Consider the following 19744-nt stretch of genomic DNA (forward strand, 5'->3'; position numbering starts at 1 on the left):
TACCTCGAAAAGCTTCATAGAAAACACCGACCTTACCTAACCTTCTTAGTATGTTAAGATAAGCATCTTATTGCTTCGTAATTACAATTATTACTTAACCTATTATAGGTATAGGTTACAATAGGCCTATTGTAGTTTTCTTCATTCATATGTTACGTTAATTTTCCCGAGATCAGCGAATAATGGTGTTTGTTACTATATGAAAAAAATTGTTTTAAAAAAGTTGGAAGTTTGGGTTGAAACTTTTAGCTATGTAGCTGGCGGGCAGTGCTTAAAAATCGTCGTGGGGGTCTGAATGTGGCCCCGTCACGCTCTAATCTCTTGAATTATGGCAACCACGACCAGCCTATGTTCATCCCGAACCCTAGACTATTCCCTCTGCCAATTTAAGTGAGATTAATCCCAGCCGTGTGGAACCTCCAACTTTGAACACAGACATTCTATCATATAGTATAAATATATGTATATACACAAATATTATATATATATATATATATATATATATATATATATATATATATATATATATATATATATAATATATATATATACACACATATATATATATATATATATAAATATATATATAATATATATATATATACATTTATATATATATACATATATATATATATATATATATATATATATATATATATATATATATATATATATATATATATATATATATATATATATATGTGTGTGTATATATATATAATATATATATATACATTTATATATATATACATATATATATATATATATATATATATATATATATATATATATATATATATATATATATATATATATATATATTATTATATATGACCGAAAAAGTAAGATTAATAATTCTAACACGAATTTTCTCGATCTTTCGTACGTTTCTTTTCACTGTTGGTGGTAATTCAAAAATCAATTCTCCAAAAGTCATTTTTATTTCTAGTCTGACGCAACACTTGAGCGCGTTTCGTAAAACTTATTACATTTTCAAAGACTTTAGCTTACACATACACAACTGAATAGAACTTACACATCTTCGATTTGTTTATATCTACATTTGAGTGAGGTGGATGGGGTGAGGTGGTATTAATAGGGTATTAAATTCCTAAACACAGGACAGAACACGAAACAATAGGTATTGAATGGAAGTGATTTGTAGAGAGCCTATTGGTCCATATTTCTTGATGCTTCTATATTGGAGCGGAGTCTTGAGGTGGGTAGAATATAGTTGTGCACTAATTGGCTGTTGATTGCTGGTGTTGACTTCTTGATATGTAGAGCCTCGCAGACGTCAAGCCGCCTGCTATCGTTGTATCTATCGATGATTTCTGTGTTGTTTACTAGGATTTCTCTGGCGATGGTTTGGTTGTGGGAAGAGATTATATGTTCCTTAATGGAGCCCTGTTGCTTATGCATCGTTAAACGCCTAGAAAGAGATGTTGTTGTCTTGCCTATATACTGTTTTTTTGGAGCTTACAGTCCCCAAGAGGGCATTTGAAGGCATAGACGACGTTGGTCTCTTTTAAAGCGTTCTGCTTTGTGTCTGGAGAGTTTCTCATGAGTAGGCTGGCCGTTTTTCTGGTTTTATAGTAAATCGTCAGTTGTATCCTCTGATTTTTGTCTGTAGGGATAACGTTTCTATTAACAATATCTTTCAGGACCCTTTCCTCCGTTTTATGAGCTGTTGAAAAGAAGTTCCTGTAAAATAGTCTAATAGGGGGTATAGGAGTTGTGTTGGTTGTCTCTTCAGAGGTTGCATGGCGTTTCACTTTCCTTCTTATGATGTCTTCAACGAAACCATTGGAGAAGCCGTTGTTGACTAGGACCTGCCTTACCCTACAGAGTTCTTCGTCGACTTGCTTCCATTCTGAGCTGTGACTGAGAGCACGGTCGACATAAGCGTTAACAACACTCCTCTTGTACCTGTCTGGGCAGTGGCTGTTGGCATTTAGGCACATTCCTATGTTCGTTTCCTTAGTGTAGACTGCAGTTTGGAAACCTCCGCTCTTTTCCATGACTGTTACATCTAGAAAGGGCAGCTTCCCATCCTTTTCCATCTCGTAAGTGAAACGCAGCACGGAACTCTGCTCAAATGCCTCCTTCAGCTCCTGCAGATGTCTGACATCAGGTACCTGTGTAAAAATGTCGTCAACATACCTGCAGTATATGGCCGGTTTCATGTTCATTTCGACTAAGACTTTTTGCTCAATGGTACCCATGTAGAAGTTTGCAAACAGGACACCTAGGGGGAAACCCATGGCGACCCCATCTACTTGCTCTATTCTATTCAGATCTATTCAGTTGTGTATGTGTAAGCTAAAGTCTTTGAAAATGTAATAAGTTTTACGAAACGCGCTCAAGTGTCGCGTCATACTAGAAATAAAAATGAATTTTGGAGAATTGATTTTTGAATTACCACCAACAGTGAAAAGAAACGTACGAAAGATCGAGAAAATTCGTGTTAGAATTATTAATCTTACTTTTTCGGTCATATTTATTAATATATATCTACAGGAAAGACTGCTACCAAAATATACTAATATATATAATATATATATATATATATATATATATATATATATATATATATATATATATATATATATATATATATATATATATACAGCAAGCGATCAGTTATGAATATTTAAACCAAGCTTGAAGCTTAAAGCTGCACAAGCACAGAAAACAGATCAGGCAACACTGCCAACTGAGTTTTGAATTAGAAGTAGTTTAGAAGTTAGAACAAATTTAGATTTTCTTTTTAACGGTTTAGCTATGACGACTGAAAAGAAAATTAGAACACGAAAAAAAAGGATATTAATTGGATAAGTTTAGTTTCAGGAAAGTCCTGAGTAAATGCAGGTTTGTTCAACAAGGTTGTTGATCTGTGGACCACATTATCTGCACACACAGCAGACGCCGGAACGCTGGATTGTTTCAAGCGCAGGTTAGACAATGAGCTTTGGTGGATATAAATAGGAGCTGCCTCGTATGAACCAATAGCAGCTGCCTCGTATGAACCAATAGCAGCTGCCTCGTATGGACCAATAGCAGCTGCCTCGTATGGACCAATAGGAGCTGCCTCATATGGACCAATAGCAGCTGCCTCGTATGGACCAATAGGAGCTGCCTCGTATGGACCAATAGCAGCTGCCTCGTATGAACCAATAGGAGCTGCCTCATATGGACCAATAGGAGCTGCCTCGTATGGACCAATAGCAGCTGCCTCGTATGGACCAATAGGAGCTGCCTCGTATGGACCAATAGCAGCTGCCTCATAATGACCAATAGGAGCTGCCTCGTATGGACCAATAGGAGCTGCCTCGTATGGACCAATAGGAGCTGCCTCGTATGGACCAATAGGAGCTGCCTCGTATGGACCAATAGCAGCTGCCTCGTATGGACCAATAGCAGCTGCCTCGTATGGACCAATAGCAGCTGCCTCGTATGGACCAATAGGAGCTGCCTCGTATGGACCAATAGCAGCTGCCTCGTATGGACCAATAGGAGCTGCCTCGTATGGACCAATAGGCATGCAAGTGTTCCTACATTATAACAGATCTTATGTTCAGTAATACTCAAGCTAGACCTCAACATAACAAGCGGGACCGATCACTTAGACCAGATAACGACCCTTAGAGGTAATTACCTCAATAATTGTCGGTATATTCTGTTATAACTGAATCACTTTGAGTAATTAATGTAGTTCCTTGTGAGGAACTCTACTAACTTAGAGCTCCTTGTTGTAAGCTTCGCCAGCCAGGAAAGTCTGTAATTGGACTTTTAATTATACTGAGTGACTAACTGTGGTTCATTAGCTTACGCATAATCGTCGGAGGAAGTTTTAGATTTTGCGAAATATAATTTACTAAATTCTATTTTTGATATAAACAAAAATTATAACAATTGTGGTTAGCTAATTCACTCATGTCAAAGCACATAACAGTTTATTACAAATAGCAAATTCGTACTCATATGTGTGGTGTTGTAGAGTGCATGTTGATGAGTGTGTGCTCATATGAGTGATGTTGCAGAGTGCATGTTGATGAGTGTGTGCTCATATATGTTATGTTGTAGAGTACATGTTGATGAGTGTGTACTCATATGTGTGGTGTTGTAGAGTGCATGTTGATGAGTGTGTACTCATATGTGTGGTGTTGTAGAGTACATGTTGATGAGTGTGTACTCATATGTGTGGTGTTGTAGAGTACATGTTGATGAGTGTGTACTCATATGTGTGGTGTTGTAGAGTGCATGTTGATGAGTGTGTACTCATATGTACTCATACACACACACACACACACACACACACACACACACACACACACACACACACACACACACACACACACACACACACACACACACACACACACAAGAATGAGAGGAGAAGATGAACCAGCAATGCTTGATTTGATATTTACCCTAAATGAGTGGGATATACGAGAAGTTAAGATGGAAGCGCCCTTGGGAATGAGTGACCACAGTGTATTGAACTTTGAGTACCTGGTAGAGCTAGGACTTATCTCCCCCAAAAAAGAACTAGGAATCAAAAGGCTGGCATACCGAAAGGGGAATTATGAACAGATGAGAAGTTTCCTAAGTGAAATACCTTGGGACACAGACCTCAGTGATAAGTCTGTACAGGGTATGATGGACTATGTTACCCAAAAGTGTCAGGAGGCAGTAAACAGGTTCATCCCGGCCCAAAGGGAAAAATCCGAGAAGCAACAGAAGAATCCATGGTATAATAGGACATGTATGGAAGCGACGAAACTGAACAAAAGGGCGTGGAGGAACTTCCGGAATAACAGAACACCAGAAAGCAGAGAGAGATACCAGAGAACCAGGAATGAGTACGTCAGGGTGAGAAGAGAAGCAGAGAAAAGTTTTGAAAATGATATAGCAAACAAAGCCAAGACCGAACCAAAGCTACTCCACAGTCACATCAGAAGGAAAACAACAGTGAAAGAACAGGTAGTGAAACTTCGAACAGGCGAGGACAGGTATACAGAGAATGACAGAGAGGTTTGTGAAGAACTCAACAAGAAGTTCCAGGAGGTCTTCACAATAGAACAAAGTGAGGTCACTGTGCTAGGAGAAAGGGAGGTAAACCAGGCGGCCTTGGAAGAGTTCGAAATTACGAGAGAGGAGGTCAAGAGACACCTGCTGGATCTGGATGTTAGAAAGGCTGTTGGTCCAGATGGGATTTCACCGTGGATACTGAAAGAGTGTGCAGAGGCACTTTGCTTGCCACTCTCCATAGTGTATAGTAAGTCACTGGAGACGGGAGACCTACCAGAAATATGGAAGACGGCGAATGTGGTCCCAATATACAAAAAGGGCGACAGGCAAGAGGCACTGAACTACAGGCCAGTGTCCTTGACTTGTATACCATGCAAGGTGATGGAGAAGATCGTGAGAAAAAACCTGGTAACACATCTGGAGAGAAGGGACTTCGTGACAAATCGCCAACATGGGTTCAGGGAGGGTAAATCTTGCCTTACAGGCTTGATAGAATTCTACGATCAGGTGACAAAGATTAAGCAAGAAAGAGAGGGCTGGGCGGACTGCATTTTCTTGGATTGTCGGAAAGCCTTTGACACAGTACCGCATAAGAGGCTGGTAGATAAGCTGGAGAGACAGGCAGGTGTAGCTGGTAAGGTGCTCCAGTGGATAAGGGAGTATCTAAGCAATAGGAAGCAGAGAGTTACGGTGAGGGGTGAGACCTTCGATTGGCGTGAAGTCACCAGTGGAGTCCCACAGGGCTCTGTACTCGGTCCTATCTTGTTTCTGATATATGTAAATGATCTCCCAGAGGGTATCGATTCATTTCTCTCAATGTTTGCGGACGATGCTAAAATTATGAGAAGGATTAAAACAGAAGAGGACTGTTTGAGGCTTCAAGAAGACCTAGACAAGCTGAAGGCATGGTCGAACAAATGGTTGTTAGAGTTTAACCCAACCAAATGTAATGTAATGAAGATAGGTGTAGGGAGCAGGAGGCCAGATACAAAATATCATCTGGGAGAGGAAATTCTTCAGGAGTCAGAGAAGGAAAAAGACTTGGGGGTTGATATCACGCCAGACCTGTCTCCTGCAGCACATATCAAGCGGATAACATCAGCGGCATATGCCAGGCTGGCCAACATACGAACGGCGTTCAGAAACTTATGTAAAGAATCATTCAGAACTTTGTATACCACATATGTCAAGCCAATCCTGGAGTATGCAGCCCCAGCATGGAGTCCATATCTAATCAAGGATAAGACTAAACTGTAAAAGGTTCAAAGGTTTGCCACCAGACTAGTACCCGAGCTGAGAGGTATGAGCTACGAGGAGAGACTACGGGAATTAAACCTCACTTCGCTGGAAGACAGTAGAGTTAGGGGGGACATGGTCACCACATTCAAGATTCTGAAGGGAATTGATAGGGTAGATAAAGACAGTCTATTTAACACAAGGGGAACACGCACAAGGGGACACAGGTGGAAACTGAGTGCCCAAATGAGCCACAGAGATATTAGAAAGAACTTTTTTAGTGTCAGAGTGGTTGACAAATGGAATGCATTAGGAAGTGATGTGGTGGAGGCTGACTCCATACACAGTTTCAAGTGTAGATATGATAGAGCCCGATAGGCTCAGGAATCTGTACACCTGTTGATTGACGGTTGAGAGGCGGGACCAAAGAGCCAGAGCTCAACCCCCGCAAACACAACTAGGTGAGAACTAGGTGAGTACACACACACACACACCAAGCATAAGGCTAAAAGCCCAGATGGAATCTCACCATGGATACTAAAGGAAGGAGCAGAAGCACTGTGCCTGCCACTCTCCATAGTTTATAACAAGTCATGGTAACAGGGGAACTGGCAAAAATTTGGAAGACGGCCAATGTAGTCCCGATATTCAAGAAAGGGGATAGGCAGGAGGCACTGAACTACAGGCCAGTGTCCCTAACTTGCATTCTATGCAAGATGATGTAGAAGTTTGTGCGAAAAAAGCTAGTGGAACACCTGGAGCGAAAGAACTTTGTAACACAGTAACAACATGGGTTCAGGGATGGCAAATCATGCCTAACAGGTTCAGTTGAGCACTATGATTAGGCAACAAAAATCAGGTAAGAAAGAGAGGGCTGGGCAGACTGCATATTTCTAGACTGCCAGAAAGCCTGTGACACAGTACACCATAAGAGACTAATGCACAAACTGGAGATGCAGGCAGGAGTGAAAGGGAAGATACTCCACTGGATAGGGAAGTACCTAAGCAACAAGACACAGCGAGTCACTGTGAGAGGTGAGGTCTCGGAGTGGCGGGGAGTCACCAGTGGAGCCCCGCAGGGATCAGCCCTTGGACCACTACTGTTTCTGATATACGTAAATGATCTCCCAGAAGGAATTGACTCGTTCCTCTCAATGTTTGCTGATGATGCAAAAATTATGAGGAGGATTAAGACAGAGGAGGATAGTATGAGGCTACAAGATAACCTAGACAAACTGAACGAATGGTTCAACAAATGGCTACTAATTTTCTACCCAAGAAAATGTAAGGTAATGAAACTAGGAAGAGGAACTAGGAGGCCAGTCACTAGATACCGAATGGAAGATGAAGTCCTTCACGAAACGGAAAGAGAGAAAGATCTAGGAGTTGATATCACGCCAAACCTGTCTCCTGAAGCCCACATAAAGAGAATAACATCAGCGGCGTATGCGAGGCTGGCTAACATCAGAACAGCCTTCAGGAACCTGTGTGAGGAATTCTTCAGAACCTTGTATACCACATATGTAAGACCAGCCCCTGAGTAATTGGAGCCCGTACCTTGTCAAGCACCAGACGTGTTAAACCGAGCAAATGTAACAAAAAAAAAAAAAACAGGTGTTGGGAGCAGGAGGCCAAATGCAACATTACATTTGGGAGATGAAATCGTCAAGAAACCTGGAGGTGGACACCACGCCAGACCTGTCCCTTATATCCCACATCAAGATGATATCATCAGCGGCATATGACAAGTTGGCCTACCCTTAGAACTTAGACCTTAGTTGGACTGCCCTTAGAAATTCGTGTAATCATTTGAACCTTGTATACCACGTATATCAGACCAGATCTTGAGTATGCAGTTCCAGCATGAAGTGTGTATCTAGTCAAGCACGTAAGTTAATTACAGAAGTTATAAAGTTACGTCACCAGACTAGAACCCAAGTTGAAGGTTATGAACTACAAGGAGAGAATACGACAACTAAACCTCACATCGCTGGAAGACACTAGAGTTAGGGGAGACATGATTACTACATTCAAGATTCTCAATGGAATTGACAGGGTAGATAAAGATAGTTTAACACAGGTGATACATGCACAAGGGAGTATAGGAGGAAATTGAGTACCCACATGAGCCACAATGACATTAGAAAGAACTTTTTCAGTGTCAGAGTAGTTAAAAGGTGGAATGCATTAGGCAGTGATGTGGTGGAGGCTGACTCCATACACAGTTTCAAGTGTAGATATGATAGAGCCCAGTAGGCTCAGGAACCCGTACACCTGTTGATTGACAGTTGAGAGGCGGGACCAAAGAGCCAAACCTCAACCCCCGCAAGCACAACTAGGTGAGTACACTCACAGACTCTACTTGCAACTATTGAGTGTTATTCATGTGGAGTTACAACTTGACACCTTGAGGAGTTACAACTTGACACCTTGAGGGACATCCAGTAATTGGTCCCCAGGTACTTTTTACCTCCCCCCCCTCACCCTCAGGTCTCCCCTCCCTTCAGGTCCCCCTCACCCTCAGGTCCCCCCTCACCATCAGGTCCCCCCTCACCCTCAGGTCTCCCCTCCCTTCAGGTCCCCCTCACCCTCAGGTCCCCCCTCACCCTCAGGTCCCCCCCTCACCCTCAGGTCTCGCCTCACCCTCAGGTCTCCCCTCACCCTCAGGTCCCCCCTCACCCTCAGGTCTCCCCTTCACCCTCAGGTCCCCCCTCACCCTCAGGTCTCCCCTCCCCCTCAGGTCCCCCCTCCCCCTCAGGTCCCCCCTCACCCTCAGGTCCCCCCTTCACCCTCAGGTCCCCCCTCCCCCTCAGGTCCCCCCTCACCCTCAAGTCCCCCCTCACCCTCAGGTCCCCCCTCACCCTCAGGTCCCCCCTCCCCCTCAGCTCCCTCTCACCCTCAGGTCCCCCCTCACCCTCAGGTCCCCCCTCCCCCTCAGCTCCCCCTCACCCTCAGGTCCCCCCTCACCCTCAGCTCCACCCTCACCCTCAGGTCCCCCCTCACCCTCAGCTCCCCCCTCCCCCTCAGCTCGCCCCTCACCCTCAGGTCCCCCCCTCACCCTCAGGTCCCCCCTCACCCTCAGGTCTCCCCTCACCCTCAGGTCCCCCCTCACCCTTAAGGAGCATAACCAAGCAAATATTGCGACAGCCAGAAAAATGATAGGATGGATTACGAGAACTTTCAAATCCAGGGATCCCATCACAATGGTTGTACTCTTCAAGGCACTTGTGTTGTCCCGTCTTGAGTACTGCTCAGTACTCACTTCCCCCTTCAAAGCAGGAGAGATTGCTGAAATAGAGGGAATACAGAGAACATATACGGCACGCATAGACGCAATAAAGCACCTAAATTATTGGGATCGTCTCAAAGCCCTCCAAATGTACTCACTAGAAAGAAGACGAGAGAGATATCAAATAATATACACATGGAAGATACTGGAGGGTCAAGTACCAAATCTACACAGTAAAATAACAACGTACTGGAGTGAACGACATGGAAGAAAATGTAGAATAGAACCAATGAAGAGCAGAGGTGCCATAGGCACAATCAGAGAACACTGTATAAACATCAGAGGTCCGCGGTTGTTCAACGTCCTCCCAGCAAGCATAAGAAATATTGCCGGAACAACAGTGGACATTTTCAAGAGGAAACTAGATTTATTCCTCCAAGGAGTGCCGGACCAACCGGGCTGTGGTGGGTATGTGGGCCTGCGGGCCGCTCCAAGCAACAGCCTGGTGGACCAAACTCTCACAAGTCGAGCCTGGCCTCGGGCCGGGCTTGGGGAGTAGAAGAACTCCCAGAACCCCATCAACCAGGTATCAACCAGGTAACCCTCAGGTCTCGCCTCACCCTCAGGTCTCCCCTCACCCTCAGGTCCCCCCTCACCCTCAGGTCCCCCCTCACCCTCAGGTCCCCCTAGCTCACCCTCAGGTCCCCCCTCACCCTCAGGTCCCCCCTCACCCTCAGGTCCCCCCTCACCCTCAGGTCCCCCCTCACCCTCAGGTCCCCTCTCACCCTCAGGTCCCCCCTCACCATCAGGTCCCCCCTCACCCTTAGGTCCCCCCTCACCCTCAGGTCCCCCCTCACCCTCAGGTCCCCCCTCACCCTCAGGTCCCCCCTCACCCTCAGCTCCCCCCTCACCCTTAGGTCTCCCCTCACCCTCAGGTCCCCCCTCCCCCTCAGGTCCCCCCTCACCCTCAGGTCCCCCCTCACCCTCAGGTCCCCCCACTCACTCAGCTCCCCCCTCACCCTCAGCTCCCCCCTCCCCCTCAGCTCCCCCCTCACCCTCAGGTCCTCCCTCACCCTCAGGTCCCTCCTCACCCTCAGGTCCCCCCCTCACCCTCAGGTCTCGCCTCACCCTCAGGTCCCCCCTCACCCTCAGGTCCCCCATCACCCTCAGGTCCCCCCTCACCCTCAGGTCCCCCCTCACCCTCAAGTCTCGCCTCACCCTCAGGTCCCCCCTCACCCTCAGGTCCCCCCTCACCCTCAGGTCCCCCCTCACCCTCAGGTCTCGCCTCACCCTCAGGTCCCCCCTCACCCTCTGGTCCCCCCTCACCCTCAGGTCCCCCCTCACCCTCAGGTCTCGCCTCACCCTCAGGTCCCCCCTCACCCTCATGTCCCCCCTCACCCTCAGGTCCCCCCTCACCCACAGGTCCCCCCTCACCCTCAGGTCCCCCCTCACCCTCAGGTCTCGCCTCACCCTCAGCTCCCCTTCACCCTCAGGTCCCCCCTCACCCTCAGGTCCCCCCTCACCCTCAGGTCCCCCCTCACCCTAAGGCCCCCCTCACCCTCAGGTCCCCCATCACCCTCAGGTCTCACCTCACCCTCAGGTCCCCCCTCACCCTCAGCTCCCCCCTCACCCTCAGGTCCCCCCTCACCCTCGGGTCCCCCCTCACCCTCAGGTCTCCCCTCACCCTCAGGTCCCCCCTCACCCTCAGGTCCCCCCTCACCCTCAGGTCTCCCCTTACCCTCAGGTCTCCCCCCCCTCAGGTCCCCCTCCCCCTCATTTCCCCCTCCTCCTCTGGTCCCCCCTCACCCTCAGGTCCCCCCTCCTCCTCAGGTCCCCCCTTCCCCTCAGGTCCCCCCTCACCCTCAGGTCCCCCCCTCACCCTCAGGTCCCCCCTCACCCTCAGGTCCCCCCCTCACCCTCAGGTCCCCCCTCACCCTCAGGTCCCCCCCCTCCCCCTCAGGTCCCCCCTCACCCTCAGGTCCCCCCTCACCCTCAGGTCTCCCCTCCCTCTCAGGTCCCCCCTCCCCCTTAGGTCTCCTCAGGTCCCCCCTCACCCTCAGGTCCCTCCTCACCCTCAGGTCTCCCCTCACCCTCAGGTCCCCTCTCACCCTCAGGTCCCCCCTTCACCCTCAGCTCCCCCCTCACCCTCAGGTCCCCCCCTCCCCCTCACCCTCAGGTCTCCCCTCACCCTCAGGTCCCCCCTCCCCCTCAGGTCCCCCCTCTCTGCTCACCCCCCCCCCCCCCCCACAAAAGTTACTTGCCACTCTTAAGTCAGTAATTACCTTGAAGTTTGTAAGTGAGGAGGAGGAGGAGGAGGAGGAGGAGGAGGAGGAGGAGGAGGAGGAGGGTGGTGGTGTGAGCTGCTCATTAGTGTGGAGAACCCTCTCAGTCCGGCGCCTCCACTCTCATCATCCACATCAAATATCATTTAATTAAGTGACATCCAGGCAAACACTGAACCTTCAGTAACCTTCAGATAATGTTAATGTTGTACCAACGTTCAGTAACCTTCAGAGAACTTTGTGGTAACGTTCAATAACCTTCAGAAAACGTTTTATAAACGTTCAGTATCCTTCATATAACGTTGTACCAACGTTCAGTAACCTTCAGATAACGTTGTACCAACGTTCTGTAACCTTCAGATAACGTTGTACCAACGTTCAGTAACCTTTATATTAGTATATTTTGGTAGCAGTCTTTCCTGTAGACATATATTATTAAATATGACCGAAAAAGTAAGATTAATAATTCTAACACGAATTTTCTCGCTCTTTCGTACATTTCTTTTCACTGTTGGTAGTAATTCAAAAATCAATTCTCCAAAATTCATTTTTATTTTGAATTTAAATAAAAATAAAAATGAATTTTGGAGAATTGATTTTTGAATTACCACCAACAGTGAAAAGAAATGTACGAAAGATCGAGAAAATTCGTGTTAGAATTATTAATCTTACTTTTCGGTCATATTTAATAATATGACCGAAAATATATATATATATATATATATATATATATATATATATATATATATATATATATATATATATATATATATATATATATTATGCAATTGACGATCACTAAACACTGATCATTTGTATGCAGAAAAAACACAAAGAAATGGGTAAGAGAGATGAACGTTTCGGCCTGTTAAAGCCGTTGTCCACACCAGACTGACTAGTGAAAGAGAGAAGATAGAGGCCAACACCTGGACCTGACCAACCCATCTCTAGGGAAAGAATTACCAGAAACAGGTATAGCTTAGCTTAGAATGTTCAAAGAGGATTAAACGGTCAGAGAATAAGGATATAAGATTAATGCCTCATGAACACACAATAAATGAACATAAAAATGTAATGATATAATTTTTATTTTTATTACATTATTACAATTTTACAATTTTTACATTACAATTTTATATTCATTTATTGTGTGTTCATGAGGCTTTTCTTTAATCTTTTATCCTTATTCTCTGACCGTTTAATCCTCTTTGAACATTCTAAGCTAAGCTATACCTGTTTCTGGTAATTCTTTCCCTAGAGATGGGTTGGTCAGGTCCCAGGTGTTGGCCTGTACCCTCCCTCTTTCTCTAGTCAGTCTGGTGTGGACAACGGCTTTAACAGGCCGAAACGTTCATCTCTCTTCCCCATTTCTTTGTATTTTTTCCGCATATATATATATATATATATATATATATATATATATATATATATATATATATATATATATATATATATATATATATATATATATATATGTCGTACCTAGTAGCCAGAACGCACTTCTCAGCCTACTATGCAAGGCCCGATTTGCCTAATAAGCCAAGTTTTCATGAATTAATTGTTTTTCGACTACCTAACCTACCTAACCTAACCTAACCTAACTTTTTCGGCTACCTAACCAAACCTAACCTATAAAGATAGGTTAGGTTAGGTTAGGTAGGGTTGGTTAGGTTCGGTCATATATCTACGTTAATTTTAACTCCAATAAAAAAAAATTGACCTCATACATAATGAAATGGGTAGCTCTATCATTTCATTAGAAAAAAATTAGAAAAAATATATTAATTCAGGAAAACTTGGCTTATTAGGCAAATCGGGCCATGCATAGTAGGCCAAAAAGTGAGTTCTGACTATTAGGTACGACATATATATATATATATATATATATATATATATATATATATATATATATATATATATATATATATATATATATATATATATATATATATATATATTAGTATATTTTGGTAGCAGTCTTTCCTGTAGACATATATTATTAAATATGACCGAAAAAGTGAGATTAATAATTCTAACACGAATTTTCTCAATCTTTCGTACATTTCGTTTCACTGTTGGAGGTAAATCAAAAATCAATTCTCCAAAATTCATTTTTATTTCTAGTCTGACGCGACACGAGCGCGTTTCGTAAAACTTATTACATTTTCAAAGACTTTAGTTCACAAATACACAACTGAATAGAACTTACGCATCTCCGATTTTATATCTACATTTGAGTGAGGTGGAAGGGGTGATGTGGCATTAACACAAGACAGAACAAGATGTGGTATTAATAGGGTATTAATTTCATCAACACAAGACAGAACAAGAGTATTAATAGGGTATTAATTTCATCAACACAAGACAGAACACGAAACAATGGATATTGAATAGAAGTGTTTGTAGAAAGCCTATTGGTCCATATTTCTTGATGCTTCTATATTGGAGCGGAGTCTTGAGGAGGGTAGAATATAGTTGTGCAATAATTGGCTGTTGATTGCTGGTGTTGACTTCTTGATGTGTAGTGCCTCGCAAACGTCAAGCCGCCTGCTATCGCTGTATCTATCGATGATTTCTGTGTTGTTTACTAGGATTTCTCTGGCGATGGTTTGGTTGTGGGAAGAGATTATATGTTCCTTAATGGAGCCCTGTTGCTTATGCATCGTTAAACGCCTAGAAAGAGATGTTGTTGTCTTGCCTATATACTGGGTTTTTTGGAGCTTACAGTCCCCAAGAGGGCATTTGAAGGCATAGACGACGTTAGTCTCTTTTAAAGCGTTCTGTTTTGTGTCTGGAGAGTTTCTCATGAGTAGGCTGGCCGTTTTTCTGGTTTTATAGTAAATCGTCAGTTGTATCCTCTGATTTTTGTCTGTAAGGATAACGTTTCTATTAACAATATCTTTCAGGACCCTTTCCTCCGTTTTATGAGCTGTGGAAAAGAAGTTCCTGTAAAATAGTCTAATAGGGGGTATAGGTGTTGTGTTAGTTGTCTCTTCAGAGGTTGCATGGCTTTTCACTTTCCTTCTTATGATGTCTTCGACGAAACCATTGGAGAAGCCGTTATTGACTAGGACCTGCCTTACCCTACAGAGTTCTTCGTCGACTTGCTTCCATTCTGAGCTGTGGCTGAGAGCACGGTCGACATATGCGTTAACAACACTCCTCTTGTACCTGTCTGGGCAGTCGCTGTTGGCATTTAGGCACATTCCTATGTTTGTTTCCTTAGTGTAGACTGCAGTGTGGAAACCTCCGCCCTTTTCCATGATTGTTACATCTAGAAAGGGCAGCTTCCCATCCTTTTCCATCTCGTAAGTGAAACGCAGCACGGAACTCTGCTCAAATGCCTCCTTCAGCTCCTGCAGATGTCTGACATCAGGTACCTGTGTAAAAATGTCGTCAACATACCTGCAGTATATGGCCGGTTTCAAGTTCATGTCGACTAAGACTTTTTGCTCGATGGTACCCATGTAGAAGTTTGCAAACAGGACACCTAGGGGAGAACCCATGGCGACCCCATCTACTTGCTTATACATGTGCCCATCCGGGCTCAAGAAGGGTGCCTCTTTAGTACAAGCTTGGAGTAGTTTCCTCAGAATATTTTCTGGTATGTCAAGAGGAGTACAGGCTGGATCACGATACACTCTGTCGGCTATCATTCCGATTGTCTCGTCCACAGGTACGTTGGTAAACAGCGATTCTACGTCCAACGAGGCTCTTATCCCTGTGGCCCGTGTGCCCCGCAGTAAGTCAACAAATTCCTTTGGAGACTTCAGGCTGAAGGCGCAAGGAACATAAGGAGTCAGCAGGCCGTTGAGTCGCTTCGCCAGTCTGTACGTGGGTGTGGGTATCTGGCTAATGATTGGCCGAAGTGGGTTTCCAGGCTTGTGCGTCTTGACATTTCCATACGCATATCCAGGTTTATATTCCCCAATGATCTTTGGCAGGTGGAGTCCGGATTTCTTGGCGTTCACAGTTTCGATCAGTTTGTTGACCTTTGCTTTTAATTCGGCTGTAGTGTCCTTCGTTACCCTTTGGAACTTAGTTTGGTCAGAGAGTATGATGTTCATTTTCGCCAGATATTCGTCTTTTTTAAGAATGACATATATTGGCGACTTGTCACCTCTCCTGACAACTATCTCCTTGTTCTCACGAAGGCTTTTAGCTGCCGCTTTAAGCTCGGGGGACAGTATGGTGCTTCTGTAATTGCCTCGATTCTTTCCTCCTTCTGCAATAAGTTCTGCTTGTAAGGTATCTTTGGTGGTGACCTTCTTTTGTGTCTCGAGGACGAATATGTCGTCCAACAGAATTTCCAACTCTACTTTCCGGGCCATCTCACTCGGTCTGGACATAACATGACAGTTTATGCCCAGATTTAGGAGAGTGACTTGGTCCTCAGTGAGGTTAATTCCTGCAAGGTTCAGGAAGCCATCTCTTGGTCGTGGAATTGTCATAGGTCCTCCATATAATGTTGTTAGTTTCTTGATAATCCTTGTTTCATCTTTCTAGAGTCTTTCTAGAACTAGAAATAAAAATGAATTTTGGAGAATTGATTTTTGATTTACCTCCAACAGTGAAACGAAATGTACGAAAGATTGAGAAAATTCGTGTTAGAATTATTAATCTTACTTTTTCGGTCATATTTAATAATATATGTCTACAGGAAAGACTGCTACCAAAATATACTAATATTAAAGCGCACGACCCAGCAGCAAGGAATCAAGCCTTCACGATAAAATATCGCCAGGATCTGGTTCGTGATCAGATATACATGGCAGAGAATGAAATCAAAGACAACAAAACGCAACTACTTCATGCTACAAACGAGTGGAGAAATAGCAACATCGACCATAGTATCCGTACCCGCATTGAACAACACCTCGACATCCTCACAGACCAACATCACCTCAGCACTGAAACAAGGATTATCAAGAAACTAACAACATTATATGGAGGACCTATGACAATTCCACGACCAAGAGATGGCTTCCTGAACCTTGCAGGAATTAACCTCACTGAGGACCAAGTCACTCTCCTAAATCTGGGTATAAACTGTCACGTTATGTCCAGACCGAGTGAGATGGCCCGGAAAGTAGAGTTGGAAATTCTGTTGGACGACATATTCGACCTCGAGACACAAAAGAAGGTCACTACCAAAGATACCTTACAAGCAGAACTTATTGCAGAAGGAGGAAAGAATCGAGGCAATTACAGAAGCACCATACTGTCCCCCGAGCTTAAAGCGGCAGCTAAAAGCCTTCGTGAGAACATGTAGATAGTTGTCAGGAGAGGTGACAAGTCGCCAATATATGTCATTCTTAAAAAAGACGAATATCTGGCGAAAATGAACATCATACTCTCTGACCAAACTAAGTTCCAAAGGGTAACGAAGGACACTACAGCCGAATTAAAAGCAAAGGTCAACAAACTGATCGAAACTGTGAACGCCAAGAAATCCGGACTCCACCTGCCAAAGATCATTGGGGAATATAAACCTGGATATGCGTATGGAAATGTCAAGACGCACAAGCCTGGAAACCCACTTCGGCCAATCATTAGCCAGATACCCACACCCACGTACAGACTGGCGAAGCGACTCAACGGCCTGCTGACTCCTTATGTTCCTTGCGCCTTCAGCCTGAAGTCTCCAAAGGAATTTGTTGACTTACTGCGGGGCACACGGGCCACAGGGATAAGAGCCTCGTTGGACGTAGAATCGCTGTTTACCAACGTACCTGTGGACGAGACAATCGGAATGATAGCCGACAGAGTGTATCGTGATCCAGCCTGTACTCCTCTTGACATACCAGAAAATATTCTGAGGAAACTACTCCAAGCTTGTACTAAAGAGGCACCCTTCTTGAGCCCGGATGGGCACATGTATAAGCAAGTAGATGGGGTCGCCATGGGTTCTCCCCTAGGTGTCCTGTTTGCAAACTTCTACATGGGTACCATCGAGCAAAAAGTCTTAGTCGACATGAACTTGAAACCGGCCATATACTGCAGGTATGTTGACGACATTTTTACACAGGTACCTGATGTCAGACATCTGCAGGAGCTGAAGGAGGCATTTGAGCAGAGTTCCGTGCTGCGTTTCACTTACGAGATGGAAAAGGATGGGAAGCTGCCCTTTCTAGATGTAACAGTCATGGAAAAGGGCGGAGGTTTCCACACTGCAGTCTACACTAAGGAAACAAACATAGGAATGTGCCTAAATGCCAACAGCGACTGCCCAGACAGGTACAAGAGGAGTGTTGTTAACGCATATGTCGACCGTGCTCTCAGCCACAGCTCAGAATGGAAGCAAGTCGACGAAGAACTCTGTAGGGTAAGGCAGGTCCTAGTCAATAACGTCTTCTCCAATGGTTTCGTCGAAGACATCATAAGAAGGAAAGTGAAAAGCCATGCAACCTCTGAAGAGACAACTAACAAAACACCTATACCCCCTATTAGACTATTTTACAGGAACTTCTTTTCCACAGCTCATAAAACAGAGGAAAGGGTCCTGAAAGATATTGTTAATAGAAACGTTATCCCTACAGACAAAAATCAGAGAATACAACTGACGATTTACTATAAAACCAGAAAAACGGCCAGCCTACTCATGAGAAACTCTCCAGACACAAAACAGAACGCTTTAAAAGAGACTAACGTCGTCTATGCCTTCAAATGCCCTCTTGGGGACTGTAAGCTCCAAAAAACCCAGTATATAGGCAAGACAACAACATCTCTTTCTAGGCGTTTAACGATGCATAAGCAACAGGGCTCCATTAAGGAACATATAATCTCTTCCCACAACCAAACCATCGCCAGAGAAATCCTAGTAAACAACACAGAAATCATCGATAGATACAGCGATAGCAGGCGGCTTGACGTTTGCGAGGCACTACACATCAAGAAGTCAACACCAGCAATCAACAGCCAATTATTGCACAACTATATTCTACCCTCCTCAAGACTCCGCTCCAATATAGAAGCATCAAGAAATATGGACCATTAGGCTTTCTACAAACACTTCTATTCAATATCCATTGTTTCGTGTTCTGTCTTGTGTTGATGAAATTAATATCCTATTAATACTCTTGTTCTGTCTTGTGTTGATGAAATTAATACCCTATTAATACCACATCTTGTTCTGTCTTGTGTTAATGCCACATCACCCCTTCTACCTCACTCAAATGTAGATATAAAATCGGAGATGCGTAAGTTCTATTCAGTTGTGTATTTGTGAACTAAAGTCTTTGAAAATGTAATAAGTTTTACGAAACGCGCTCGTGTCGCGTCAGACTAGAAATAAAAATGAATTTTGGAGAATTGATTTTTGATTTACCTCCAACAGTGAAACGAAATGTACGAAAGATTGAGAAAATTCGTGTTAGAATTATTAATCTTACTTTTTCGGTCATATTTAATAATATATATATATATATATATATTTATATATATATATATATATATATATATATATATATATATATATATATATATATATATATATATATATATATATATATATATATATATGACAATGTCAGACCACGGAGGAAAAATGAAACAGGAATTTCCTTAAGTACTTTCGTATATTAATACATCTTCAGAAGGAGTTCAGAACGTGAACACGTTCATCTTCAGAACGTGTTTATTTTCGTGATATACACACACACACACACACACACACACACACACACACACACACATACATATATATATATATATATATATATATATATATATATATATATATATATATATATATATATATATATATATATATATATATATATATATACATATATATATATGTTGTACCTAGTAGCCAGAACGCACTTCTCAGCCTACTATGCAAGGCCCGATTTGCCTAATAAGCCAAGTTTTCATGAATTAATTGTTTTTCGACCACCTAACCTACCTAACCTAACCTAACCTAACTTTTTCGGCCACCTAACCTAACCTAACTTTTTCGGCC

This window comes from Procambarus clarkii, chromosome 69 (assembly GCF_040958095.1).
Source record: "Procambarus clarkii isolate CNS0578487 chromosome 69, FALCON_Pclarkii_2.0, whole genome shotgun sequence".
Classification (NCBI taxonomy): domain Eukaryota; kingdom Metazoa; phylum Arthropoda; class Malacostraca; order Decapoda; family Cambaridae; genus Procambarus; species Procambarus clarkii.